At 39.1% G+C, this 6,695-nt stretch overlaps 1 pseudogene; it reads right to left on the reverse strand.

Moving 5' to 3' along the window:
• Positions 1-3,924: 3,924 nt before the first annotated feature.
• LOC103079665 (calcyclin-binding protein pseudogene) lies at positions 3,925-4,610 on the reverse strand (annotated as a pseudogene).
• Positions 4,611-6,695: the final 2,085 nt, after the last annotated feature.

The raw sequence follows: 6,695 nt of genomic DNA on the forward strand, positions 1-6,695 counted from the left end.
TTTATTCATAGTCCGCAATGAGGAGTCCTCAGAGGACAGAAAAGTCTGGCCCAAGCCTATATTTTTATAAAAATCTGCTCTATTATAAATTCTAGGGGTACATATGCTTCTCCGTGGACAAAAGGAAAATCTCTCAGAAGCTGACCTTTAGTATTTAGTTCTTCAAAACCCCACTTAGTAAACTGAACAGTGACCTGCTGGACAGCACCTGTTGAGTGGAGAATCCAAGAAAACTGAAATCTTTCTCAGCACTGTATTCATACCATGAGGACTTTTACAACTATAATGTCAACTACAGTGGTTTGAACACAAGGGGGTAGAGTTTTATTTACTTAATCAGCCACAAGGATAGCTTGAACCCAAAGTATTGATCCCATTTAGGGAGCGGTCCCTAAAACTCTACTGTTACAGATTCATTTCTTTGCCTTGAGTATTGTCCTCTCCTTCTAGTTCCCTTTCTCAAATAGCCCAGATGCAGATTAATGTACTAAGCCATTAGCACCTTAGGGTGAAAGAGTGACAAATCCATGGGCAATAACAAAAGGTGGGGAAATGAGAAGCTTAAAGTAGTGGTAGGGAATATGAAAAGATTTAAATCAAAAATTAATATTTTGCCTGGAGAACCCATCTGTAAGCATAAATTTCACAAATTCTTTTTTTCTCAGGCAGAATTTCTCTACCTTGTCATTAGGGCTGGAAAAGTTTTGTTATGGGGGGTGGGTATCTTGTGCATTGCAGAATGTTTAGCAGTATCCCTGCCCTCTAACCACTAGATGCCAGTTGCAACCCCAGTTATGACAACAAAAAATGTCTCCAGTCATTGCCAAAAAAGTCCCCTGGGGGGCAAAACCACCCCCACTTGAAAAATCACTGGTCTAGTGTAAATAAATTATAATCTTGGTGATGTTAAGGGTACAATCAATACAACTGATTTCTCCCATAGATGGAGCTCTTGCTCAACAAAGTGTTTCATTAAAAGGGCAACAGGGAGGGAATCAAACTGGAAGGAAAAACACAGATCACAGGGTGCTTAATCAACTGCAGATTGTCCTTGCTTTTGCCCCTCTCCTGAATCAGCAGGAAATGGACCAAGTTGGAAAGTTCTGTTTCCTAATGGCTGACTTGACCCTCTAGGGCTGGCCAGAAAGGCTGATTTTTTTTTTTTATGCAAAAATTCACATTTTATTTCTATTCTTACATTGGTGGGAGCTGATGTCAGGAACTGAAAGGCAAGCAATAACTTTTGTTCCTACCTCTTAGCTGAACAATAATACACACAATGTGCCATTTTCATTAGGTTTCTTTTTTTTCTTTTTTTTTTTTTTTAAAAAACACCTTTATTGGAGTATATTTGGTTTACAATTGTGTGTTAGTTTCTGCTTTATAACAAAGTGAATCAGTTATACATATACATATGTCCCCATATCTCTTCCCTCTTGCATCTCCCTCCCTCCCACCCTCCATATCCCAGTCCTCTAGGTGGTCACAAAGCACTGCGTTGATCTCCCTGTGCTATGTGGCTGCTTCTTGGAAAATTTTTCATCACAGTTTCAATTTCAGTGTTTGTGATTAGTCTGTTTATATTTTCTATTTCTTCCTGGATCAGTCTTGGAAGGTTGTGCTTTTCTAAGAATTTTTCCATTTCTTCCATGTTGTCGATTTTATTGGCATAGAGTTGCTTGTAGTAATCTCCCATGATCCTTTGTATTTCTGCAGTGTCAGTTGTTACGTCTCCTTTTTCATTTCTGATTCTGTTGATTTGAGTCTTCTCCCTTTTTTTCTTGATGAGTCTGGCTAATGGTTTATCAATTTTGTTTATCTTCTCAAAGAACCAGCTTTTAGTTTTATGGATCTTTGCTATTGTTCCTTTCATTTCTTTTTCATTTATTTTTGATCTGATTTTTATGATTTCTTTCCTTCTGTTAACCTTGGGGTTTTTTTGTTCTTCTTTCTCTAATTGCTTTAGGTGTAAGGTTAGGTTGTTTGAGATTTTTCTTGCTTCTTGAGGTAGGATTGTATTGCTATAAACTTCTCTCTTAGAACTGCTTTTGCTGCATCTCGGAGGTTTTGGGTCATCGTGTTTTCATTGTCATTTGTTTCTAGGTATTTTTTGTTTTCCTCTTTGATTTCTTCACTGATCTCTTGGTTATTTAATAGTGTATTGTTTAGTCACCATGTGTTTGTATTTTTTACAGTTTTTTTCCCTGTAATTGATATCTAGTCTCATGGCACTGTGGTCGGAAAAGATACTTGATACAATTTCAATTTTCTTAAATTTACCAAGGCTTGATTTGTGACCCAAGATATGGTCTATCCTGGAGAATGTTCCATGAGCACTTGAGAAGTAATTGTATTCTGTTGATTTTGGATGGAATGTCCTATAAATATCAATTAAGTCCATCTTGTTTAATGTGTCATTTAAAGCTTGTGTTTCCTTATTTATTTTCATTTTGGATGATCTGTCCATTGGTGAAAGTGGGGTGTTAGAGTCCCATACTATTATTGTGTTAGTGTCTATTTCCCCTTTTATGGCTGTTAGCATTTGCCTTATGTATTGAGGTGCTCCTATGTTGGGTGCATAAATATTTACAATTGTTATATCATCTTCTTGGATTGATCTCTTGATCATTAGGTAGTATCCTTCTTTTTCTCTTCTAATAGTCTTTATTTTAAAGTCTATTTTGTCTGATATGCAAATTGCTACTCCAGCTTTCTTTTGATTTCCATTTGCATGGAGTATCTTTTTCCAACCCCTCACTTTCAGTCTGTATGTGTCCCTCGGTCTGAAGTGGGTCTCTTATAGATAGCATATATATAGGTCTCTTTTTGTATCCATTCGGCCAGTCTATGTCTTTTGGTGGGAGCATTTAATCCATTTACATTTAAGGTAATTATCAATATGTATGTTCCTATTCCCATTTTCTTAATTGTTTTGGGTTTGTTATTGTAGGTCTTTTCCTTCTATTGTGTTTCCTGCCTAGAGAATTTCCTTTAGCATTTGTTTAAAGCTGGTTTGGTGGTGCTGAACTCTCTCAGCTTTTGCTTGTCTGTAAAGGTTTTAATTTCTCCATCAAATCTGAATGAGATCCTTGCTGGGTAGAGTAATCTTGGTTGCAGGTTTTTCTCCTTCATCACTTTCAATATGTCCTTCCAGTCCCTACTGGTTTGCAGAGTTTTTGCTGAAAGATCAGCTGTTAACCTTATGGGGAGTCCCTTGTGTGTTATTGTTTTGGGTTTGTTATTGTAGGTCTTTTCCTTCTATTGTGTTTCCTGCCTAGAGAATTTCCTTTAGCATTTGTTGTAAAGCTGGTTTGGTGGTGCGGAACTCTCTCAGCTTTTGCTTGTCTGTAAAGGTTTTAATTTTCCATCGAATCTGAATGAGATCCTTGCTGGGTAGAGTAATCTTGGTTGTAGGTTTTCCCCTTTCATCACTTTAATTATGTCCTGTTCTGTTATAAAGCAGAAACTAACACACCATTGTAAAGCAATTATACCCCAATAAAGATGTTAAAAAATAAATAAATAAATAAATTTTAAAAATTAAAAAAAATAATTAAAAAAAAACATACAAGGGAATCCCCATAAGGTTAACAGCTGAACTTTCAGCAGAAACTCAGCAAGCAAGAAGGGACGGGCAGGTCATTAGGTTTCTTTATGTTGCTTCTTCACATTTCACACTAGAATACAACATTACCCTTTTCTTGAATAAAATGACCCGGTTACTAAGGAAACCATCTTTGGAGGGAGTGTTTAATAAGTATATTTAATTTAAATGAATCGTCCAGTAGGAAATGGAGAATTCATTGCCTTTACTTAGACTGTGTCAGTAGTTATATGTCAAATTTATGTGTGCAGCTCACCAACATTTCCTTGTTGGAAACATCAATATTTCCACATCACAGTTCCCCAAAAGACTTTAAAGTCTCAGAATTCTGTATCTCCTTTGGCTTGTTTCTCTCTTGATTCCACCCAGGCTTTATTAATGGTTCGCTTCATATCATCACCTCCATCTTCATAAATTTTCTTTAGAACATTCATTAATCCCTCACTAGGATCTGTTTCAGTGTCGTAGGAGGGCTTTTCTTTCTCTTTGCATTCTTTTTCAACCTGAGTCAGGTAGACCCACCGTGTGTTTTCTGCTTTCTTCCTGCATAAGATAAGAACTGTATCTGTCTTGATCTTTTTTTAACTGCCTTCCACAGAGATGGGTTACAAGAGATTGTTCATAATCATGGAGTAACTCTTCCCATTTAGATTCTTTACCAAAAGATCAAATGACCTCTCTGTGAAATGCACCTGCACATTATCAGCGGGGACTTGATGAACTCCAGTTAAGGTCATGTAGATTTTCACAAACTTATCTGACTGATCCCATCCATAACTGCTGATTTTCACTGTATATCTGTCATAATAGAAGCAACCACAGCGGCAGGCTTTTCACTTTCCAGAAGCTCTGCTTTCCTCTGTGATTTCTGCTGCCTCTTGATTTCTGTCTCAGTCTTGGATTTTTCAGCTGTCAGGGCATCACGTACTCTTTTTCTAGTGGCTTTTTCCAGCAGCACCTTCACCTCTTCTAGATCTTTCTGTAGCTCCTCCACAGCTGAAGCCATGGTCGGGCTGCGTCAGGCAAAGCCCGAGCTCTAGCGGCGCAGGGGCGAGAACAGGAAACGCCGCACGGACCACGCTCACCCAGAGCGCAGACCACACCGGCACCAGTCAGAGTGGCCACGGTCTTCGGGCACCAGAAAGGCTGATTTTGAAGATGGAAGTTGCTAGCTGTCCAGGTCTCATGCAGAGAGTCTCCTAGACCAGGCTGGGAGAACACCAAGGTCTGCAGAGCATCACCCAAAGCAGCAGGCCACTTATATGTTTTTGATATTGCAAAATTGTTCCTAGTTACTCTGTACATTTTGACTTTAAATTGCTTTCATTGTTTTATGTGGTCTGTGGTACACACCTCATTTCTTTCAGCTGCAGTCATCATATTTCCAGCAGTTAGCTCATTCAACAGAAGTTCCTTGTATTTTTATCCAAGGAGTTAACATTATGTTAGGGAGCGGAGGTGAAGGGTTGAAACACATTGCCCTGAGGTGAGAGGCAACTAACCTCATAAAATGTGTTGTTACCCAAAGAGAGAATATTCTTTAATCACCAAAGTGATGCTAAGAAAGTCTAAAAACTTCCTTTGACATTTTGCCGAGATTACATGGGAACTGGTTGTGCATTAGACAAATTGCAATTCTCATTTACCAGCTCAGGGCAAGGTCAGGCTACCAAAAAGCAACAGTGATGCTTCTTCCCAGGGGAGGTTATGTTGCAACCTTAATAGAGTTGACACTCAGAGCTGACATTCTCTTACTTTGTCACTAGCAGCAGAGTGTCCAATGTCAGGACCAAGATTCATCATAGGCGGGAGCTGTTGACTGGACTTGTTTATTACTGGTAAACTCTTGGGAACAAATTCCATAAGGACTCCTGTTGCTAGATGAACACCCGAGAGGCAGAGATTCAGGCTCATAGGGAACTTTCTTTAGATTCATTAATTCAACAAGTACTTTTGGAGGATCGACTATGTGTAGATATAAACTTGGTTCCACTGAAGGCAATGACGTCACTCCCAGACACCAGCACTAAGCATAGACCCACCAGGAAGCACAGAAGCCCGTCTAGGATACTCTCTTTGCCAAGTCAGCTTGTCAGCACTCCACAGTCTCCTTTTCAGAGCCTCTCTAGGGAGCTTTTTCCTTTGTCTGCAATAGTAGCAACTCCGTGTGATGGGATGCTCCACCTTTAATGGGGTGTGAGGAGTTCAAGCAAGCAAGTCATAACGCGGTCTGCTCCCATTCATTCTCTCCTCCGTCGCCAGCAGTGACAGAAGTGGAAGCTTTGCAAACCAAGGAACCTGATTTAGGCTGAGCGTGCTACTTGGATTTGTAGTCTTACAAATCTCCTTGCATGTTTCTTCTCTGTGTACTGGCCTAGAACCACTGTTTTGATGCACAGATTCTTAACCCTGGCTACACATTGTGATCACGGGGGATAAGCTTAAAAAATACTGCTGCCTGGGCCCCTTCCCTTTGATTCTTTCATTAGTCGGGGGCAGGGGGTGGTGCATTTCCCCATGGAAAAGTAATAAAATTTACATCAGAGTTTCTCTGTTCTGGCTGTACATTAAAATCAGCTGGAGGGGGAACTCTTTTAGTTTCTTGATATCTGAACCCCATCCCAGACCAATTAAAAATGATTCTCTAGGCTACAGCCCCAGGATCTGTAGTTTTTATTTCCCCAGTATATTCTAGTACATAGGTTAATATGGGGCCACTGCTACAAATTCTATTACTTTCATGTGGATTTAGCCTATACCAGCAATCCAAAAGGCAGAAAAGGTCACTAAAAGAAGGGTCAGATTGGGATGGTTCTCTGTGCATAAGGAATCAAAAGCCAAACATTTCTTCTGGAATCCATTAGACTCTGTGTGTGTGTGTGTGCTTGTGCATGTATGAACATAGGCAGGACAGGTTTGTAGAGCTGCATAAACAGGAGTAGAATGTTCAATTAATGTTAAAATAATGTATGTTAAAATATGTTAAAATAATGTAGAAAGATAGAAATAAATCCCATCATGCATATAATGAAAGAAAATTCATACAAAAATTAGTTGAATTTACTTCACTCAAATGTCATAAATTTTAAAA

Source organism: Lipotes vexillifer, unplaced genomic scaffold, assembly GCF_000442215.2.
Source record: "Lipotes vexillifer unplaced genomic scaffold, Lipotes_vexillifer_v1.1 scaffold590, whole genome shotgun sequence".
NCBI classification, from domain to species: domain Eukaryota; kingdom Metazoa; phylum Chordata; class Mammalia; order Artiodactyla; family Lipotidae; genus Lipotes; species Lipotes vexillifer.